We start from the raw sequence: 23304 nt of genomic DNA on the forward strand, positions 1-23304 counted from the left end.
CTTATAATGAGGCAGGTATTTGGCTTCCTATTGTCTAACCAAGAGCCAGAAATGTCTGACACAGAAAAACTAAGAAGCCTGGGCATGGTGGCTCACGCCTGTAATCCCAGCACTTTGGGAGGCCAAGGCAGGCAGATTGCTTGAGCTCAGGTGAGACCAGCCTAGGCAACATGGCAAAACCCGTCTCTACCAAAAAAAAAGCCAGATGTGCTGGCATGTGTCTAGTCCCAGCTACCTGGGAGGCTGAGGTGGGAGGATCATTTGAGCCCAGGAGGTGGAGGTTATAGTGAGCCAACGTCGTGCCACTATAGTCCAGCCTGGGTGACAGAGCAAGACCCTGTCTCAAAAACAAAAAAACTGTGGGAAGACTTGCCTGCCCTGTTCACCATCCTTGCACTTGTCACTTGGCCATAATGGTGTCACCATCTTGCCTCCATTTCCCCCCTCATCTTCTTCCAGTCTGTTATGTTTTGCTCTGCATCTGCGTAGGCCACAGAGCAAGGCAGAAGCCAACTCTAATAGAACAATGCCACTACCACCAACAGCAAATTTTCCTACATTCAGCATGGTTCCTATGCACAGAATTATATAGTAGACCAAGAATGAGTCTTAGAAATCTTATAAATTTTATAAATGATCAAACTAGTGCCCAGTGTGTCTTACCCCAAGATGGGCAGCTTTTTGTGGAAGTGTTTAGAATAGACCACACATCACCCAATTTCCAGTGCATGTTGGTTTCCAGGGAGAGTTGGAGGATACTGGTATGAATGGTCATGGTCAAGGATGTCCTGTGACTCTGGTGTGAGGGAGTGGAAATTTGGCATGACAAGCTGTTGAGAGTAAGTGGCAGGTCCTTTTCTTTTCCTTTTTTTTTTTTTTTTTTTTTTTGAGACAGAGTCTCACTCCGTCGCCCAGGCTGGAGTGCAGTGACGCGATCTCGGCTCACTGCAAGCTCCGCCTCCTGGGTTCACACCATTCTCCTGCCTCAGCCTGCCGAGTAGCTGGGACTACAGGCACCTGCTACTACTCCTGGCTAATTTTTTTGTATTTTTAGTAGAGACGGGGTTTCACCGTATTGTCCAGGATGGTCTCGATCTCCTGACCTCGTGATCCGCCCATCTCAGCCTCCCAAAATGCTGGGATTACAGGCGTGAGCCACTGCACCCGGCGGGTCCTTTTCTTAAGTTGACTTTTTTATATTGGTTTTCCCTATATAACTCATAGTCCAGGGCTGTCTCCCATCTGGGAGACTCTTTAGATAGTTAGGGTAAACAGTTTGGACTGGCTTTGCTTGAGAACTTGGATTCAAGTATCTCTCTTCTTTCCTTGGTGTACCTTTCCTCAGACATGTCTCTCCTTGTCTCTTCTTGCCACAAGAATACTAAGATTTAGAGGACTGATAATAAAATATGGGCTTGAAGCAGGGATGATAAATGGGTTTCAACTTGTTTATCACTTGACCTGGTTTTTTTTTTTTATAGTTACTTAAAGGCTGTTTTCAGAAGGAACTTTAATATTTTTCCAGGCTCAGCATGAAAAAAGCAAGTAATATGATTAATTGGTAATGTATTGTGACATGGCCACTGTTTTAGGTAGATTTCACAGAAACAGATTCTAAGACTCAGAGAATTGTTTGCAGGATGTTTATTAGGGAGTACACTTGAGAACAAAACTTGTAAGGTGGCTCACGCCTGTAATTCCCGCACTTTGGGAGGCCAAGGTGGGCGGATCACCTGAGGTCAGGAGTTTGAGACCAGTCTGGCCAACATAGTGAAATCCCGTCTCTACTAAAAACACAAAAATTAGTTGGGCTTGGTGACGCATGCCTGTAATCCCAGCTACTCAGGAGGCTGAGGCAGGAGAATCGCTGAAACCTGGGAGATGGAGGTTGCAATGAGCTGCGATTGCACCACTGTACTCCAGCTGGGTGACAGAGCAAGACTCCACCTTAAAAATAAATAAAGCTTGTAAGGAAAGGAGGGAAGAAAGATGACACATTGTAGTTGCAACAAAGGCCTTAGCCAACCTCATGGGGATCTCTAGAGCTGAGTTGTCCTAAATGTGTCAAAAGTTCCAGGCTTTAGCACTAACCCCTTGCCATCACTCTCTCCAATGTTGACCATGGAGGTCTGTGTGCTTGGGCAAGGCAGCTTCCTTTGACCAAGGCCATTCCTGGAGAAGGATGCAATTATGAGCCATCAGTGGCCAACACTCCTGGTAGCTGGGGGAATGAATGCCTAGGTCCTAAAAGGGAGATCTGGGTAGCATACCACAGTATTCACTGTAGCCACAGAAGTAGGAGTGGCTATGCATGTGCCAGATATTGGTCACTTCTGGCCTGTGGGAGAAGGCCAAAGAAATTGCTCCCCTGCTTTTAAGTGTGAGCCTTAGGCCATGGCAGCAAGATAAGACCGTGAAACACACAAAGTTCAGTCTAGCTCACTAGAAGACAATACTGAGATCAGGACCAAAAGTCCTTGTTGTCATAAAGTGTCCTTGCACCTGGCCTTGTCTACTGTGCATATGCCTCCCTTGGCAAACTCACATGGGGTGACAGTAGCTTCATCAGCAACTGGAGAGGATTTAGGAATTTGGGACTCTAAATTCTGGTTATCTTTCTCAACATCCACATTGGAGACATGACTAACATCTGTTTAATGCTAGCTTATTACAACTAACAATATAATTCTCCTTGGCTTACCCCACCTTCCCTCCCCCCCATGACTCCTAGCTCTGAAGGTGTCCATGTTGGAGGGTATCAGGGCCCCAGCTTTCACTGGAGTCTTCACTAACTGTAGAAGCAGCCCAGAACGAATGTGAATCTGAATCCTGCATAGGCGGTCATTTGATGTTCAGGGCTTCTCTATAATTCTATGTATTCCCAATCTCCTCCCAAATCCCTTAAATCTTCTCCCAACCCTTTAACTGTAAGAAAGCCCAGGTACAGCTTATCTATGGAGGCAGAGTTGGGATCAGAATGTTCTGCTGAGCCAGGACAACAGTTATACTTGTTCTTCCACCAAGGTGACACGATACGGTGTTTATGCCAAAACTTCAACTTTCCCAACCTAAATAATGGATGGCCTCAATAGCAGCCTGCCATTTATACTTATTTGCTTAAGATTAAGTCCCTTTCCCCCTTATGATTAAAGAACAGCAATGATCATACATCTAAATATGAAGCTAAACCTGCAAACCTTCTGGGAGAAATCATAGAAAAATATTTTTATGACTTTAGGGTAGGAAAACATTTTTTTTTTTTTTGAGATGGAGTTCCACTCCTGTTGCTCAGGCTGGAGTGTAACGGCGTGATATCAGCTCACTGCAACCTCCGCCTCCCGGGTTTAAGTGATTCTCCTGCCTCAGGCTCCCAAGTAGCTGGGATTACAGATGCCCGCCACCATACCCGGCCAAGTTTTTTTTTTGTATTTTTAGTAGAGACAGGGTTTTACTATGTTGGCCAGGCTGGTCTTGAACCCCTGACCTCAGGTGATCAGCCCGCATCAGCCTCCCAAAGTGCTGAGATTACAGGCGTGAGCTACCAGGCCCGGCCAGGGTAGGAAAACATTTCTAAGACAAGTCACAAAAGGCATAGGAGAAAAAATTGAAAATTAAACTTCACTAAAATTAAAAACCTCTGCCCATCAAAAGACACCATTAAGAAAGTGAAAAGGAGCCTGGGCGCAGTGGCTCACACCTGTAATCCCAGCACTTTGGGAGGCCGAGGCGGGTGGATCGCCTGAGGTTGGGAGTTCGAGACCAGTCTAACATGGAGAAACCCCATCTCTACTGAAAATACAAAAATTAGCCAGGTGTGGTGGTGCATGCCTGTAATCCCAGCTACTCGGGAGGCTGAGGCAGGAGAATCGCTTGAACCCGGGATGCAGAGGTTGTGGCAGATCGTGCCATTGCACTCCAGCCTGGGCAACAAGAGTGAAACTCCATCTCAAAAAAAAGTGAAAAGGTATAAACTTAGAGAAAATATTTTATTTTCTCTAATTATGTTTAGATATTGTTATCTAAAAAGAATATAGACGTTTGACAAAGGACTTTTATAACCAGAAAGGATATAAAGACATCTATTTTAAAAACTCCTATACACCAATAATAAAAAGACAAGCAAGTCTCCTTAAAAATGAGCAAAAGATTTGAATTGACATGTTGCAAAAGAAGATAACTGAAAGGCTATAAAGTCTATGAAAAGGTCCTCAACATAATTATTCATCAGAGAAATGGAAATTCAAACCACAATGAGATACTACTACAGACAAGGCAGAATCAATAAAATTAAAAGGACTGGCAATTACATGATAGTTAGGATGTGGAGGAGCTGGAACACTCATACATTGCTGGTGGGAGCATACAATAGTGAACCGCTATGGAAAGTGGTTTGGCAAATTTTTTTTTTTTTTTTTTTTTTTCTGTGAGATGGAGTTTTGTTCTTGTCGCCCAGGCTGGAGTGCAGTGGTGTGATCCTGGCTCATTGTAACCTCTGCCTCCTGACTGGATTCAAGTGATTCTCTGCCTCAGCCTCCTTAGTAGCTGGGATTACAGGCATCCGCCACCACACCTGGCTAATTTTGGTATTTTTAGTAGAGACGGGGTTTCACCTTGTTAGCCAAACTGGTCTCAAACTCCTGACCTTAGGTGATCTGCCCTCCTCAGCCTCCTAAAGTGCTGGGATTACAGGTGTGAGCCACCATGCCCGGCCGGTTTGGCAATTTCTAACAAAGTTAAATGTATATCTACCTGAATGACTCAGCAATTCCACTTCTGCATATATACCCATAAATAAGTGTATATGTGCATAAAAAGATTTGTTTGTGAATGTTTATAGCAGCCTTATTCATAATAGCCCCAAGGTGGAAACAACCAAAGTGTCCATCAATAGGAAAGTGGATAAACAAATTGTGGTATAATAATACAATGAAATACTACTCAGCAGAGAAAAAGAACAAATCGATACAGGCAACAGTATGGAAGGTGTTCAAAAACATTAGTTTGAATGAAAGAAGTCAGATACCATTAAAAATATATACTGTATGATCCCATTTATATAAAATTTAAGAACAAAAAACTATTGTGTTAAAAGTCAGAATGCAGGTGGGTATTAACTGGAGGCAGAAAGGGAGTTTTGGGGGTAATGAAAATGTGCTGTATCTTTATGTAAAAGATGATTATACAGAGGTGTATATATACAAACTTTTTTTAATGTCAAAATTCATTTTAAGATATATGCATTTTACTATAAGTTATACTTCAATACATAAATTATACTTCAATAGTGATAAATGAATAATCATAACATAAAAATTGAAAGTCTGAAAACAATTGCTGATAATCCAGTCATCAATTAACACTCCCCCAGTCTTATTTCAGTGTATATTTATGTGGATAAAATATTATCACACATATATATTTTATTTTGCTTTTCCCCCTTATCATATCATAACACTTTCTCATGACATTAAAAACTTCTTAGCCAGGTGTGGTGGTGCATGCCTGTAGTCCCAGCTGCTCAGGAGGCTGAGGCAGCGGATCACGTGAGCCCTGGAGTTTGAGACCAGCTTGGGCAACAAAGTGAGACCCTGTATCTACAAAAAGAAAAAGCCAGGCAGACATGGTGGCACATGCCTGTAGTCCCAACTACTTGGGAGGCTGAGGTGGGAGGATCACTTGGACCGGGGAGTTTGAGGCTGCAGTGAGCTGTGATTGTGCCACTGTACTCCAGCCTGGCAACAGTCAGGCCCTATCTTAAAAAAAAAAAAAAAAAAAAAAAAAGTTGGGAGTGGAGCAGCAAAAACTAAAAACATCTTGAATCTCTGCCTAGTGGCATACTGCCCTGGCATCCTGATGTGGAGGTACATGTAGTTCCAGACTGACTTATCATTATTAATAAATGTGAATGGACATTCTCCTCTGCAGAACTCTGGAGGCAGTACAAGACAAGACAGACTGAGATGAGGATAGCATCATTCCTGCTTTTATAAATGGATTGTTGAGGGAGTAGGGAAGAACTAAGGAAAGCTTCACAGAAGAGATGTTTTCACTGGTCTAAAGGAAGAGTAGGGTTTGCTAGGCAGAGGGGAACCACAGGGAATAAGCAAAGACGTGGAAGCACAGTGTTACAAGGTGCTGGGATCATGGAAGTGTATAAGCATTACAGTGACATTATAATATTTGTGTTTAAAATTCTTCTCTGGAAGTGTTCTGGGCCAAGGAGGATGGATTGTATGTGGAAATATTGAGAGATATTAGGGACAGGTAGAAAAAATAAGGGACTCCTGATAATAGGATTAGTGGAACTGGGGTGGAGGAAATGTATTTGGGAGGTATTTGGGGACAATTGGGCCCTGAAGGTGAAAGGGAGAAATTTTATTCAGTAACAACTTCTGCTGAATTTACAATCCTGGCTATGCCATTGACTTAATTGTATGACTTTTGACAAGTCTCTTAACCTATTACAACTTCAGTTTCTAACCTGTAAAATAAATAAACTGGACTAGATTAGGACTAGATTCATGGTGTCACCTTCTCCTATATCAAAGGCAGATGTTGATGTTGAACGTGGTCTTTTTCCTTGCCAAGCTGGGACAGGACTCCAGGCAGCCACCACCAATGATTTGGAAGAGTTGAAATCTATATGCTTGCCCTGGACACAATAATCTCCAAGGTTATTCCCAGTTCTAAAAGTATTTTTATAAATTACATAATAATGGGCAGGTGCAGTGGCCCACACCTGTAAGCCCAGCATTTTGGGAGGTCAAGGGGGGCGAATTGCTTGAGCTCACGAATTAGAGACCAACCTGGGCAACATGGCAAAACCCTGTTTCTACAAAAAATACAAAAATTAGCCGGGCATGGTGGTGCACACCTGTAGTCCCAGATACCCAGGAGACTGAGGTAGGAGGAGGATTGCTTGAGCCTGGGAGGTGGAGATTGCACCACTGATGCCTGTAATCCCAGCTACTCAGGAGGCTGAGGTAGGAGAATCACTTGAACCCGGGAGGCGGAGGTTGTGGTGAGCCAAGATCGCCCCATTGCACTCTAGCCTGGGCAACAAGAGCGAAACTCCATCTCAAAAAAAAAAAAAAAAAAAAAAAAGATTGCACCACTGCACTCCAGCCTGGGGTATAGAGCCAGACCTTGTCTCAAAAAAAAAAAAAAAATTAAATAATAAATTACACATTCTTCAAATGGGAAGTGGAATTAGAAAAACTATATTAAATTAGGACCTGTAAGTAGTACTATAATGTGAACTTATTCCTTATTCTTTATTTGGGGGATTTGATTTTAATGAAAGGAATTTCTCATAGACTGTAAATAGTAATCAATACTAAATGATGAAAATGACAGTTGATTCCCTGTAATTAAGATAATTCCTTAGTTCCTATCATTTTCACAACCATATTCTCAGATGAGTTTATCATCTAAAAATATACATGAAGAAATAAAAATACAAGCCTTGAACTCATTTTGTTTGCTTAGTTATTTACTTATTTTTGGTAAGACAACATACATTTAACTATGTATTAATCCTGAGTACAAGTAAAAACTGCTTACAATATTTTTAAAGGAAGAAGTGAGAAGTTTCTGAAACCTAAGTGAAAAGATCTTTCTTTCTTCAAATAGGAGCAGATCTCTTTTTTTTGTTTGTTTGTTTTAACATTTAAATAATGCGTTCAGCATTGACTACCAATAGCTTGATTTGAAGAATTTGCTGATTTCCCTGGTGTAAATGCTGCCACCACCATGGCTCATTGCCAGCTGCAACATGATATCATTGAGCACAAAGTACAAACCCGGCTCTCTGGAGCTGGAACTAGCCAGCTCCCGCAAAGCAGCAGTGGTTTGGGTTCTTCTCCTTTCTGTCTGCTATTTGCTTTGCTTAGGCCAATACTGTTGGCCAGTGAGCTGTATCCCGCCTGAAGAAGTATTTTGTCTGACTGCCACATTATTTTTGTTTTAAATTTAGATAGAAATGTTTTCAAATAGAATGTGCTGTTTCCAGGTCAGGTGCAGTGGCTCATGCCTGTAATCCCAGCATTTTGGGAGGCCGAGGTGGGTGGATCACCTGAGGTCAGGAGTTCGAGACTAGCCCGGCCAACATGGTGAAACCCTGTCTCTACTAAAAATACAAAAATTAGCCAGGCATGGTGGCCGGCGCCTGTAATCTCAGCTACTAGGGAGGCTGAGGCAGGAGAATCGCTTGAACCCGGGAGGAGGAGATTGCAGTAAGTCGAGACTGTGCCATTGTTCTCCAGGCTGGGCAACAAGAGTGAAACTGTTTTTTAAAAAAAAAAAAAAACGTGCTGTTTCCCCCAGCCACAGATTCTGCCACTTACCATGTCCCACACCAAGCCCATGTGGTTCCTGGGGCATTTGTTTGTGACTCCTGGTTTATACCATTGTCATCCCATCTGTCCTGCTGCTCCTCCCCTGCCACCACCCACAGACGCTGTCCCTGTCCTCACCGCTCTCTGTGGAGAACACTGGTACATTCTGTCTCCTCTTAAGAGCTTTTGTAGTTGACTCTGAATCCTAAGGCCTTAGTGAATGTCGAGTACATACCAGGTACTTGATAAATCTCAAGTAACATGTGAATGAACAAATAAACGTTTACTTATTTCATTAGCGGACTTTGTGTACAAAGCACTATGTCAAGGCTAAGTACTTTCTAAGAAATGATTCCTTTGAAATGTGAACAACCTCCAAGATATTTAAAAATTAAACAATAGTCAAATAAAAATGTTATGTGTTAGACAAAACCCACTTTTGCCTAAGGGCATCTATCTAGTGTTATCATTTCACCCACATTAAATAAAGATAGGCCATGTTTTGGAAATAGTGACAGATCCTGATGTCTAATAATAAGCAAACTTGTAAGTAATATTGTGCAATTAATAATAACAATCACGTTATATTGCTATAGTATTGTAAATTTTGTAGTTCTAATTTTGTTCCCCCTTTATTTATTTTTATTTATTTATTTTTTTGAGACAGGGTACTCTGTTGCCCAGGCTGGAGTGCAGTGGCGTGATCTCAGCTCACTGCAACCTCCACCTGTTGGGTTCAAGCTATTCTCCTGCCTCAACCTCCTGAGTAGCTGGAATTACAGGTGTGTGCCACCATGCCCAGCTAAATTTTTGTATTTTTTTTTTTTTAGTAGAGATGGAGTTTCACCATGTTGGCCTGGCTGCTTTCAAACTCTCACTTTTAAAACTTTATTGAACTACTATCATGAGCCAGGCATTATGTTAAATTCACCATCCTTTTAAGATAAAAACTCTCAACAAACTAGAAGCAGAAGAGAATTTCCTCAACCTAATAAAGCCTATCTATTAAAAAAAAAAAAACCCACAGCTAACCTCAGACTTAATGACGAAAGACTGAATGGTTTCCCTCTAAGATTAAGAACAAGACAAGGACGTTCTCTCTTACCACCTTTAAAAAACATTAAATGCTGGATGTACAGTAGTAAAGAAAATATAAGATGAGTATATAAGGAAAGTAATAGACTCTTTTCCTTACTTTGTGCTCAGTGACACAAATTGGCAGCTTGAAATCAGCCATGGTGGTGAGAGTATTTACACCACGGAAATTGGCAAATGCTACAGATTAGGCTATTGGTAGGTATATATATGGAAGGTAATATGTACACACTCCAAGTTAGAAAGGCGGCTTACTAGAGCTCCGCAGGGTGGGAAAGAGCCAGTCGGACAAAACTTAGGGGAAGAGGGCTTCCCAGCAGAGGAAACCAGTACTTGCGATAGCCTTGAACTGGCAAAGGGACTGGTGCATTCAGGAGCTGATAAAAGACCAGTGTGGCTGCAGCAGACTGATGGGTGAGAGAGGGCGAGTGGAGTTTGGAGTGTAGAAAGGGTTCTTCACATGGGACCTAACAGGCTAAGATGAGGAGTTTGGGTTCTATTCAAAATGCAGTGGGAAAAAGATCAACAAAATTGACAATTAGCTAGACTGACCAAGAATAAAAGAGAGAGGAATCAAATTCTACAATCAGAAACGAGAGGGGATATCACTACCAAACTTACACAAGTAGAAAGGATTATAAGGGAATACTATTAGCAATTGTATGTCAACAAATTAGATAACCTAGGTGAAATGGACAGATTCCTAGAAAGACACAAGCTACCAAAATGGAATCAAGAAGACATGGAAAAACTGAACAGACCTTTAACAGGTAAAGAGATTGGAATTAGTAATAAAAACAAGCAAAAACACTTCCCATGAAGAAAACATTAGGCCCAAATGGCTTTACAAGTGAATTCTACCAAACATTTAAAGAGGCATTAACACTGATCCTTCGCAAACTCTTCCAAAAAACAGTCAAAGAGGGAATAGTTCCCAAATGATTCTATGAGACCAGTATTACCCTGATACCGAAACTAGACAATGGCATGACTAGAAAACTACAGATCAATATCCCTTATCAATTATAGTTGCAAAAATCCTCAACGAAACACTAGCAAACTGAATACCATGATGGATTAAAAAAATTACACACTATAACCAAGTGGAATTTATGCCAGACATGTAAGGTTGATTTAACATACGAAACTCAGTTGATTTAATGTAACATATTAATAGGATAAAGGACAAAAACCATGTGGTCACATTAATAGGTAACAGAAAAAGCACTGACAAAATTCACCACCCTTTTAAGATAAAACCTCTCAAACTAGAAGCAGAAGAGAATTTCCTCAACGTAATAAAGCTTAGCTATTAAAAAAAAAATCCACAGCTAACATCAGACTTAATGATGACAGACTGAATGCTTTTCCTCTAAGATTAAGAACAAGACAAGGACATTCACTCTTAACCACCTTTTAAAAATTAGAGACAGAGTCTTGCTCTGTCACCCAGAATGAAGTGCAGTGGCACAATCATGGCTTACTGCAGCCTCAAATTGCTACTCTCAAGCAATCCTTCCACCTCAGCCTCCTGAGTAGCTGGGATTACAGGTATGTACCACCACACATGGCTTAAACTGTTACCACTTCTGTTCAACATTGTGCTGAAGGTCATAGTCAGAAAAATTAGGCAAGAAAAAGTAAAAACTACCTCCATTGTTAAGAAAGTGAAAAGATAACTCACACGATGGAAGAAAATATTTGCTTACAATATATCTGTTAAGTAAATTTTATCTAATATATAAAGAACTCTTACAACTTAATAAAAAGACAAATAACCCTTTTTATTTTTGAGACAGGGTCTCACTGTTGCCCAGGCTGGAGTGCAGTGATGCAATCATAGTTCACTGTAACCTTGAACTCCTGGGCTCAAGCGATCCTCCTGTTTCAGCCTCTTGAATAGCTAGGGCTACAGGTACATGCCATCGTGCCCAACAATTTTTTTTTTTTTTTGTAGAGACAGGGTCTTACTGTGTTGCCCAAGCCGATCTTGAACTCCTTGCCTCAAGCCATCATCCAGCCTCAGACTCCCATAGTGATGAGTTTACAGGTGTGAGCCACTATGCCCAGCCCAGTTTCTTAAATGAGAAAAATATTTGAATAGAATTTTCTTCAAAGAAATATGTAGGTTGGGCACGGGGCTCATGCCTGTAATCCCAGCACTTTGGGAGGCCGAAGCAGTGGATCACTTGAGGTAAGGGGTTTAAGATCAGCCTGGCCAACATGGTGAAACCCTGTCTGTACTAAAAATACAAAAAATTAGCCAGGCATAGTGGTGCACACCTCTAATCCCAGCTACTTGGGAGGCTGAGGCAGGAGAATTGCTTGAACCCAAGAGGCAGAGGCTGCAGTGACCTGAGATCGTGCCACTGCGCTTCAGCCTGGGCAACAGAGCGAGACTCTGTCTCAAGAGAGAAAAAAAAAAGAAATATACAAATGACTAATAAGCAATGAAAAAATGCTCAACATCATTAGTCATTAGGGAAATGCAAATCAAAACCCCAGTGAGAAACTACTGCATGAATGATTATAATCAAAAAGATAAGTGTTTGTGAGGATGTGAAGAAATTGGAGCCCTCATTCAGTGCTAGGGGGATTGTAAATAGTACAGCCACTTTGGAAAATTATTTGGCAGTTGCTTAAACAGTTAAACATAAAGTTACCATATGACTCAGCATTTTTATTCTTATGAATATACCCAAGATAATTGAAAACACATGTTCCCACAAAAATGTGCACATGAATGTTCATAGCAGCATTATTTGTAATAGTCAAAAAGTGAAACTAACCAAATGTCCATGAGTGAATAAACAAAATATGGCATATCCATACAATGGAATATTACTTGGCAATTAAAATAAATGAAGTACTAATACATGCTGACACACAGATCAGTCTTGAAAGCATTATGTTAACTGAAAGAAGCCAGACCTCAAAAGTCATGTATTATAATATTCCATTTATATGAAATGTCCAGAACAGACAAATCCATAGAGAAAATCGATTAGTGTTTGTTAGGGGCCGGAAGGGGTGGGAATAGTAGTAACTACTTATGAGTATTGGGTTTCTTTCTGGGGTGATGAAAGTGTTCTGGAATTAGATAGTGGTTATGATTGAACATTGTGAAAACACTAAAACCACATTGTGTATTTTAATTTGTATACTGTAAGAGGGCGAGTTTTATGGTATGTGAATTATATCTCAGTGAAGATGTCATTTAAAAATTATAGTGGTGGGAGGCCGAGGCAGGCAGATCACCTGAGGTCAGGAGTTCGAGACCAGCCTGGCCAACATGGTGAAACCCCATCTCTACTAAAAATACACAAATTAGCCAGGTGTAGTGGCACGCGCCTGTAATCCCAGCTATTCGGGAGGCTGAGGCATGAGAATCGCTTGAACCTGAGAGGCAGAGGTTGCAGTGAGCTGAGATCACACCACTGCACTCCAGCCTGAGGGAGAGAGTGAGACTCTGTCTCAAAGAAAAAAAAATTATCTATCTATCTATCTATCTATATAGTGGGACATCATCAGAATTAAGCAGAAGAATGGCATGATTTATGCTTTTAAAAAACGAGCTGCTATATGGGGTAGACTGGGGACCGAGGGAAAAGCAAGTGGAGACACCAGTCGGGAGATGGGAGCAGCAGTGAATATGAAAAACCATGACGTCTAAGACTGATAACAGTGGTGGTGATGGAGACAAGGGGGAATAATTGAGATATATTTTGAAGGATGAACCTACTGGATTACTTTTGGATTACATGTGGGAAGTGAGAGACTAGGAGGTATTAGGAATGATTCATAAGTTTCTAACTCAGACAACTAAATGGAGAGTAATATTCACCCTTTGAAAAAGTTCATTTTTGTTTCTCCAAAGCCCTATGAATAAGTCATACTCTAAACATTCAATAGATCAAGAAATCGAAGATAAAAACTTGTTAGCCAGGCGCGGTGGCTCATGCCTGTAATCCTAGCACTTTGGGAGGCTAAGGCGGGTGGATTGCCTGAGCTCAGGAGTTCGACACCAGCCTGGGCAACATGGTGAAACTCCATTTCTACTAAAATACAAAAAATTGGCTGGGCGCAGTGGCTCACACCTGTAATCCCAGCACTTTGGGAGTCTGAGGCAGGCAGATCATGAGGTCAGGAGATCAAGACCATCTTGGCTAACACAGTGAAACCCCATCTCTACTAAAAAAATACAAAAAAATTAGCCAGGCGTGGTGGCAGGCGCCTGTAGTCCCAGCTATTGAGAGGCTGAGGTAGGAGAACGGCATGAACCCAAGAGGCTGAGCTTGCAGTGAGCCAAGATCGCACCACTGCACTCGAGCCTGGGCGACAGAGTGAGACTCTGTCTCAAAAAAAAAAAAATAAAAAACAACACAACAACAACAACAACAACACTTAGCCAGGTGTGGTGGCGTATACCTGTAGTCCCAGCTACTCAGCAGGCTGAGGCAGGAGAATTGTTTGAACCTGGGAGGCAGAGGTTACAGTGAGCTGAGATCGCACCACTGCCCTCCAGCCTGGGCTACAGAGCTAGACTCTGTCCCTCCCACCAAAAAAACCCCCAAAAAACAGTTGTTAAACCGTTAAACCAATTTCTTCCCAAATCAAACAGCTAGAAAGGAGGGGATGTCAGAGTTGGGACTCCTTTCTAATATGGAAGTTCATGTGCTTTTCACTGAGCAATTTGTTCCTTGTGTTCTCTCTAATAGGCCTGAAGATGTGCATTACATTAAGAATTTACATTTAAGAATATAACATTTACAGAAGATAAAAAAAATTTTTTTAAATACACTGATGTACACTTTTTGCTTTAAAAAAAAAGATGGATATGTGGAAATTTGTAGCCTGATTGTTGACTAAGTTGAGGAATCTTTTGCTATGTAAGAAAATAAATTCCGCAGTTCAGTGGGTTAGATACACAATTTTTGGATTTGACAGCTAAAATTATTTGCTCCCTCTGAATGCTGGTTTTTTTTAAGTGCTTTTCCTGGCTTGGTATAACTGGTCTCTATTATTAATGTCCACATTCACTTTTGGACTAATATTTCATTCTTAGGCAAACCAATGTCATTAAAATAGACGAAAGAGATCTTATAGAGGCTCTACTCTGCTCCCCAGGTATCAAAGAAGGGCATCTTCAAGAGGGAAATTAGAGTGAGAATTCAGAGAATTGAAAAAGTGAGGAAAGTATAAGGGAAGAGTTTCTCAATCTTCTTTTTTTTTTTTTTGAGATGGAGTTTCGCTCTTGTTGCCCAGGCTGGAGTGCAATGGCGCAATCTCAACTCACTGCAACCTCCGCTTCCTGGTTCAAGTGATTCCTGCCTCATCCTCCCAAGTAGCTGGGATTACAGGCACGTGCCACCACGTCTGGCTAATTTTTTGTATTTTTAGTAGCGATGGAGTTTCACCGTGTTGGCCAGGCTGGTCTTGAACTCCTGACCTCAGGTAATCCACCTGCCTCAGCCTCCCAAAGTGTTGAGATTACAGGCGTGAGCCACCGTGCCTGGCCAGTTTCTCAATCTTTTTAAACCTTTGCCCTCTTAGATAAAACTGCACTTCAACTTCACACATGCTCCATCCTCACCCAGCTGAGATTCTGACATAGATTTCCAGGGTCATATCATCCTCAGTGGTTTGCTGCCAGCCAAGGTTAATGAAACTTCACATTTCGTACTTTGTATTACTTTAAAATTTTCCAGTAGAAGTTTGTGTTAGGATATTTAACATGGCTTTTTGAATGACACTCCACCTCTGCCTCTCCAGTCCTGCAACAAAGAGAGCACTTCTCTTCCTTTGTCATTTTCCCTGTGGTCTCTTAGGACACGCTAGGTCCCCTGCTTCTCTCCTTATATCATCTCCTCTCCCCAAGGGGGAGTTTCTTCTGCATATTCATAGTTTCTGCTCCTTCTTATCCTTGGCTTGGCCATCCTGGCCACAAACCTGGCTGTGATGGCAGCACACTCCATGGAGCCGGTGGGAGCCCCGCCCCTTCTGAGTTGGGACAGGAGCTCCCCGGGTGCTGCTGTAGCCGCCCAATGCAGCTGCAGACCCAGGCCTCCTGCTCTATGGAGCAGGCAGGAGCCCCACTCTCCTGGGTGGGGCTACAGGAACCCAAACTGTAGCTGTGGATTCATCTGAGCCTCCCTGTGCTCTTGGAGGAGGGCTGGCAGCAGGCAGGATCTGCCTTTCTGGGTGAGGGTGTGGCTGCAGCCACCCTCCTAGATGCAGGATCCGGGTGTCTCTGCAGCCTGCACCCTCAGCAGCCCCAGGAAGGACACCGCACCCCCCCCCCCCCCAACTGCCCTGAGCCACCCACTCCTCTGAGCTGTTCTAACACTAAATAAAACTCTTCTTCTCCACCCTGCGCTTGTCTGTGTACCTCATTCTTCCTAGATGCAGGGTGAGAACTTGGGCAAAGGTGCTTTGGCCACAGAGGTTTCCCACCAGAAAAATTGACACCCCAGAGATCCTGTAACACTTGGCCATCAGTCTCTGCATCCTTTTGTTTTCTGTTCTTTCTCCTGCTAAGTGACCCCTTTTCTTGTTACTTTTCCATTCAAGCTGCTGGCAGAAAGAAGCTGTCTGGCCATGTTCAGGCTAGAAGTCACAGTCAGCTCATACCTGCCTAGGTCAGAGGCTCCATCTGGTCCCACATCCATAAGAGGCTGGTGGAAAACATGCTGCCTAACCCCACCACTGTGACAGGTGGATGTCAGTGGGCAGGGCCTGTGGAGCCTGCTCAGCAGAGCACTGTTGTTCCTGGAGGCCATGCTGACTGCAGCAGTCAAGGCTTTAGCTGCTTTACCAGTGCTCCCCTCCAGAGCTCCATGGCAGGGTGAGTCATGCTGTGGGAATCTCACACTGGAAATGGCCGAAAAGCTTCTATTTGCTTCAGTGTTAGTTTCTTTCTTTCTTTTTTTTTTTTTTTTTTGAGATGGAATCTTACTGTGTCACCCAGGCTGGAGTGTAATGACTCGATCTCGGCTCACTGCAACCTCCGTCTTCTGGGTTCAAGCGATTCTCCTGTCTCAGCCTCCTGAGTAGCTGGGACTACAGGAGCCTGCCACCACACCCAGCTAATTTTTTGTATTTTTAGTAGAGACGGGGTTTCACCTTGTTGGTCAGGCTGGTCTCGAACTCCTGACCTCAGATGATCCACCTGACTCGGCCTCTCAAAGTGCTGGGATTATAGGCATGAGCCACCACGCCAGGCAACGTTAGTTTGTTAGCCTGAGGAAACTGACACTTTTCTGAGGGGTAGCTAGCATGGCAAGAAATTAAATGAGCATTCTTCTTCTTCTTCCTCCTTTTTTTTTTTTTCTTTTTTGAGACGGAGTCTTGCTCTGTTGCCCAGGCTGAAGTGCAATGGCGTGATCTAGGCTCACTGCAACCTCCGCCTCCCAGGTTCAAGCTATTCTTCTGCCTCAGCCTCCCGAGTAGCTGGGACTACAGGTGTCTGTCACCCTGCCTGGCTAATGTTTTGTATTTTTAGTAGAGAGGGGGTTTTCACCATGTTCGCCAGGCTGGTCTCGAACTCCTGACCTCAGGTGATCTGCCTGCCTCGGCCTCCCCAAGTGTCGGGACTACAGGTGGGAGCCACCGCTCCCAGCCAAAATGAACATTCTTTAATATTGCTATGACCTTAAATCCCCATCTGGTATTCCTTACTGTGATAAGGTGGGGGCCAGCTGGGCCACCACATATAGCTGTGTAGGTTGTGACTTGCGCAACTCCAGGCCGTCCCTTTTCACATTAGCATCTATACCCTAGCCTTACTTTTATCCCCCAGGCCATTCCTACTTTTCCAGCCACATGGAAGAGAGAACATAAGCAAAAAAGAAGTCTCATCCTTCTCCTCGTTCCTCCCATTGAAAGGTCCTTCTCCCTTACATGCACCACGTGGCCCACTGCATGCTCTCTGTGCTGTGAGTATGTCCTGGGCCCAGAGTAAAAAAGGTTTCCTTTTTGGAAGTGAATTAAGGAAGTGCGCTCGAGTGGCTTCTTGACTTTAGTATCTGGGAAAGTTATCTTCCTAGAGGTGATGAAGGTGCTAAAAAGCAAAGTGGAAGATATGTGGATAACAAACCTGACATGCTTTTAGCCCTGCCAGCCCTGGCATGGGAACAATCACATTACCATTAATGTGAGGACAAGCAGCCTGAATCAGTGTGGCCCAGGATAGACATGACCTAATTTGGAAGCTAAAATGTTGTTTCACAAAAAGGCCTGAGGCTCTTGTATCCCTCCTCTCCAGCATTGTCAGTCCCTTTAGAAAAGAGAAAGGCAAAGGTTGATGGGAATGCTAGTGGAAATGGAATCAGGTTAGCCTGGAAAGAATTCTATGCTTCCTTTGCACTATTTTATGTACAGTATCTGTGTCTGTTTGGTTGACAACAAGGAAGGAAGTTGCTTCTCCCTATTATTCCTTATCAGTTCACATGTCTCTGTTCCCTGAACATTCCCAGTACTTTCTGCCTCAGCTATAAAGTTCTCTGCTTTGAATTCTGCCATATTCAATGCTTAGCAAAATACAATACAAAATTCTTTGAATTCTGCTAATTCAATGCTTAGCGAAAATGTAAAAAACTTGTTTAGTATAAAATCTTAAAAAGTACTCAATACTACTTAAAAAAGAGAGAAAATAGAATAGTATAATAATATCATACGTCCAGTAGTGGGTTGAGAATGTTATGCCCATGTCCTGATGCTGAAAATTTATGAATGTGACTTTATTTGGAATGAAGGTCTTTGCAGATATAATTAAAGATCTGACAATGAGATCATCCTGAATTATCTAGTGGGCTCTAAATTCAATGATAAGCGTTCTTATAAGAGACAGAAGCAGAGAAGACACAGACACAGAAGAGAAGGCCATGTGATCACGAGGCATGGATCGGAGTCATAAGCCCGAGCCCATGGCCAAGAACCCTTGAGGCCACCAGAAGCTGGAAGAGGCAGGAAGGATTCTCCCCTAGAGCCTTCAGAGGGAGCAAGACCCTGTTTTGATTTCAGACCTCTGGCTTCCAGAACTGTGAGACAATAAGTTTCTGTTGTTGTAAGCCCCCCAGTTTGAGGTAATTTGTTACGGTAGCCACAGGAAATGAATACATCATCACCTAGATTCAAATTCACTACTTTGCCACATTTGCTTTACTTCTGTCTCCCTCCCTCACTCCCTCCTTCCCTCCCTCCCTCCCTTCTTCTCTTCCTTTTTTCCTTCTTTCCTTCCTTCCTTCCTTCCTTCCTTCCTTCCTTCCTTCCTTCCTTCCTCCCTCCCTCCCTCCCTTCCTTCCCTTTCTTATGAAGTGTTTTAAAGCAAATTCCTAGTATTATGTAATTTAACTCCTATATACATCTACATATATCTCAGAATTTACAAGCATTTAAAAATGTAACCCCAATGCCATTATAACAACCAACTAATTAACTAACTAAAAATAAGTATTTGGTATCTAAAATATCTTTTAATATTTCTCTTTAACACTATCTCTGAATCTTACTAGATTTTCACTCCTCTTTGAATTTTCCTATATTTTTGAGCTATCTTTCTAGAAAGGAACTGCCTAGGATTAAATGCACCATTACAGGTTTGGGCTTCTATGTGTATGGATGGCAAGTATCTCAATGTTCTTCCTCACTAATGGTGAAAAATTTTTGGAATTCTTTCTCTAGCTAAAAATAAAGATTTATTTTTTCCTTTACAACATTAGCTTTTGTCTAGGATTGACATTCAGAAGTCCCACTTCAAAGTCATTTGGGAGGTGGGTGAAAATAAAGTCACAGAACAGAAAAGCAAACTGGATTATAATATTTTTGCCCCAAATTTATAATAATTTAGCTGTGAAAAATGAAATACAAAAAAAAGGTGAAAACCAGGAAGTTATTCTAAGTTGGCTTTTAAGTGATTCTATCACAAGTTTCCCCTTTCTGTGAGAAATTTCTTTTTTTTTTTTTTTTTTGAGACGGAGTTCTGCTCTGTGGCCCAGGGTGGAGTGCATTGGTGGCGTGATCTTGGCTCACTGCAACCTCCACCTCCCAGGTTCAAGGTATTCTTTTGCCTCAGCCTCCCAAGGAGGTGGGATTACGGGTACCCACCACCACGCCTGGCTAATTTTTGTATTTTTAGTGGAGACAGGGTTTCGCCATGTTGGCCAGGCTGGTCTCCAACTCCTGACCTCAGGTGATCCACCCGCCTTTGCCTCCCAAAGTCATGGGATTACAGGTGTATGCCACTGCACCCAACGGAGAAATTTCTCTAACATTTTAAAAGTGCCAAATGTTATGCTCTGAATAATTGTGTTTGACAGTCCTTTCAAAGAGATATATGGTGCCCAATGAACTGTATTTCAGTGCTTTCTGTTATAGAGGCATATAGCCTTTTGGCACTTTACCTGTGTTCCCCAAATTGCTTTTCTCTTTTAAGGACGTTACTATTGATCATGTCCCTCATCCCTAGTAAAAGGAGTGAAAGGGAAATCATTGATACATGTTATAAAAAGGGTGTACTGGCATCTCTTTAGGTGACATGGTGTGAGTGGTACAGGTCGAATCCTTTGCCTGAAAATTACACTGTCTGTCTCCTAGGTTATTACCTTAGAAGCTTCTTTGTTCTAAGGCATGCTTTGTCAAAATTTAATACTCTTTAGAAAGAGTGTGCCTTTGCATGTGCTGAAAAATGTTGGTGATGTGAACATGAGCGTCAAGGCTTCAGTGGCTGACCATGAGCTGAGAGCTAGATGTGTAAAACTGGGGAATGAATATTTTGGGGAGACAGAAGAGGTAGTGCCATCATGATGGAAGAAAGGCAGCCTGAATAACAAAGAAGTGTGAAGGTACCAAGGATAAAACCCTCCAGCCTCTTTTCCCATTGTTCCTCCTTCAAACCCTTGTGTCCCTAGGCTCAGGGCTGACTTGGGCACTGGGACAATTGCTGAATGCTGAGCTTTTCTGTCTGTAAGCAGTGGAACTACATCATTTGAAGTGGGCTTAGTCAGATCTTGAGATCTAGCCAAGTGACTCTGCCTCCCTTGTCTCTCTTTATATATTATATATTTCATGAATGGTTCTCTTTCAACAAGGAAGCTACCCCTCCTTCCTGTAGACTTTGAAGCCCTTGATTTGTGCCCATGAACTTGTTTGCTCATGCTTAAATGAAACCATTGGCAGAGTAGACAAGCTTGTTCCCAGTCTCTTTTCCTGGTAATATTTTCTTCTATCATAATCCAGTCAAAGCGAAGGAGGAATGTAACTGATAAGCACACAGTTTATAGCATTAAGAGTTAGGAAGTAAGAATAATGCGTTTGAATTCCAACATCTACCACCTTCCTTGATAACTTATTGTCTTAATTTTCTCAGCACTCAGCTAGAAGAGAGGAAGAATGATTGGGTCTCTCAAAATAAAGGATAGGTCTGGTTTCAGCTCTGACATTTAGAAGTGCTTGGAAGTCATCACTTTTACCCTTATAACAAGAAAAAAGCTGAACAAATGGAAAATTAATGACTTTTTAAAGACCTACTGGAGAAATAAAGTCATAGAGCAAACCCCCACCCTGAAATCTGGAGAGACAGGTGAATATAGAGAATAATAACTGAGATCAGCTTACCTGGAGCAGAAGCCACTGGAGCCACGCATTGATAGAAGCACTTCAATGGCAATTCTGACAAATTGCTAGAGTAACTCCTGGAGGCCCAGTTTAGAGGTGCCCCATACTTTGTGGGTTTTACCTCCAGGAATCCCACTTGGTTCTCAGATGAAGATCTGAGAAAAGCCCCCACATATTTCTGGCAGGGGTGGGCAAGGGAAGTAACTGTTTTGGATTTCACCCAGAGTGTTTCCCATAACAAAGGCCTGCTCTCCAAGACTAACAACTTTACCAGAGTGTTATCTACCTGAGGGAAGGGCAGTTAGTCAATTCCAGTCTCCTTTTGCCTTCTATTAATATTTCCCCTAAATGGAGGGAAAAACAGGATAAGAAACACTTCTCAAGGTCATGTCCCAGGGATCCAGGCCCACTAAAAGACTAAGATTTAATGATAAGGTTATTGAGCACTTTCTCTTCCCCACACCTTACCATCCAACCAACTAGGTTCCAGCATAATAACAGTAGATTGTAACTAAAAGAGCTTCAAGACACGGACTCTATTTTAAGAAAGAGTTCTTAGGGAAATCCAAAGCAAACAGGGTGAAAAAAATACAAGGACACCAAAGGAAACTGAAGTCTCTGGCACCTACAGGCACATAAAACACTAAACACAGCCCAGTTCTCAGCCAGATTAGCATAAAACCTTACACTGAGGCCTATTTACTAGAATTCTTGTTCAAAACATCAAATTCCCACTTTTAGCAAAAAAGGGCAAGACATACTAAAAACAAAACAAAACACAATCTGAAGAGACAAACTAAGCATCAGAATCAGACTCAGATATGACACAGATTTTGGAATCATGAGATAAGGCATTTAAAACAGCTAAAATTAATATGTTAACAAGTCTAACTTTAAAAAGTAGAAAACATGCAAGAATAGATGGTTAATGTGAACAGAAAAATGAAAGTTCTAAGAAAAAAAAAAGGCAATGCTAGAAAGTAAAAGCTCTAAGAGAAATTTTAAAACCTCTTAATGGGCTCATCTGTGGACTGGATATGACGAAGAAAAGGATCAGTGAACTTGAAGATATGTCAGTAAAAACTTCCTATACTGAAATAAAAAGAGAAAAAAGGATTTTAAAAAACCCAAAAAAACAGAATAGTGTATGCAATAACTATGGGAAAATTACAAAAGTTGCAAATATATATAATTGGGATACCAGAAGAGGAAGAGAGAAAGAGGCAGAGAAATAATTGAAGCAAGAAATAATAATGGCTGATTTTTTTGCAAAATTAATGACAGACACCAAACCACAGATCCAGGGAGCTCAGAGAAGCTTATAAGAAACCATGTTAGAGCTGGGCGAGGTGGCTCATTCCTGTAATCCCAGCACTTTGGGAGGCCGAGGCAGGATCTCCTAAGGTCAGAAGTTTGAGACCAGAAGCAGAGATGGTGAAACCCTATCTCTACTAAAAATACAAAAATTAGCCAGGCATGGTGGCGTGTTCCTGTAGTCCCAGCTACTCAGGAGGCTGAGACAGAATTGCTTGAACCCAGGAGGCAAAGTTTGCAGTGAGCTGAGATCACACCACTGCACTCCAGCCTGGGCAACAGAGTGAGATGCTGTCTTAAAAAAAAGAAGAAGAAGAAGGAGAAGAAGGAGAAGGAGAAGGAGAAGGAGAAGGAGAAGGAGAAGGAGAAGGAGAAGAAGCCATGAGCTGGGAGCAGTGTGTGTGCCTGTAATCTCAGTTATGTGGGAGGCTGAGGTGGGAGGATCACTTGAGCCCAGGAGTTCCGGACAAGACTGGGCAACATAGAAAGATTCCATCTAAAACAAACAAACAAACAAATAAATAAAAACAACAACGCCAGCAAGAAGAGAGCAGACTGAAATATTTGTTTTGTTTCCTTTCCTTTTTTAATAGTAGAGACAGGGTCTCAGTATGTTGCCCAGGCTGGTCTCAAACTCCTGGGCTCAAGTGGTCCTTTTGCCTTGGCCTCCTAAAGTGCTGGGATTACATGGACTGAAATATTTAAAGAGGTGAAAGACCCCACTAACCTAGAATTCTATATCCAGTGGGATTATCCTTAAAAAGTGAAGAAGTATAAAGACAGAGGCCAGGTTACACCTGTAACCCAAACACTTTAAGAGTCTGAGATGGAAGGATTGCTTGAGCCCAGGAGTTCAAGACCAGCCTGGCCAAGATAGTGAGACGCCTGTTTCTACTAAAAATTTTTAAAACTTTGCAGGGTGTGGTGACACATGCCTGCAGTCCCA

General features: G+C 42.2%; 1 long non-coding RNA gene across 1 annotated transcript in view; it reads left to right on the forward strand.

The window, feature by feature from the left end:
* The window catches only part of LOC129534249 (uncharacterized), a 49723-nt gene that overhangs the window by 10364 nt on the left and 16055 nt on the right, over positions 1-23304 (forward strand). The gene's annotated exons all lie outside the window — the stretch shown is intronic.

The sequence above is a fragment of the Gorilla gorilla genome, chromosome 5 (assembly GCF_029281585.2).
Source record: "Gorilla gorilla gorilla isolate KB3781 chromosome 5, NHGRI_mGorGor1-v2.1_pri, whole genome shotgun sequence".
In the NCBI taxonomy this organism is placed as follows: Eukaryota; Metazoa; Chordata; class Mammalia; order Primates; family Hominidae; genus Gorilla; species Gorilla gorilla.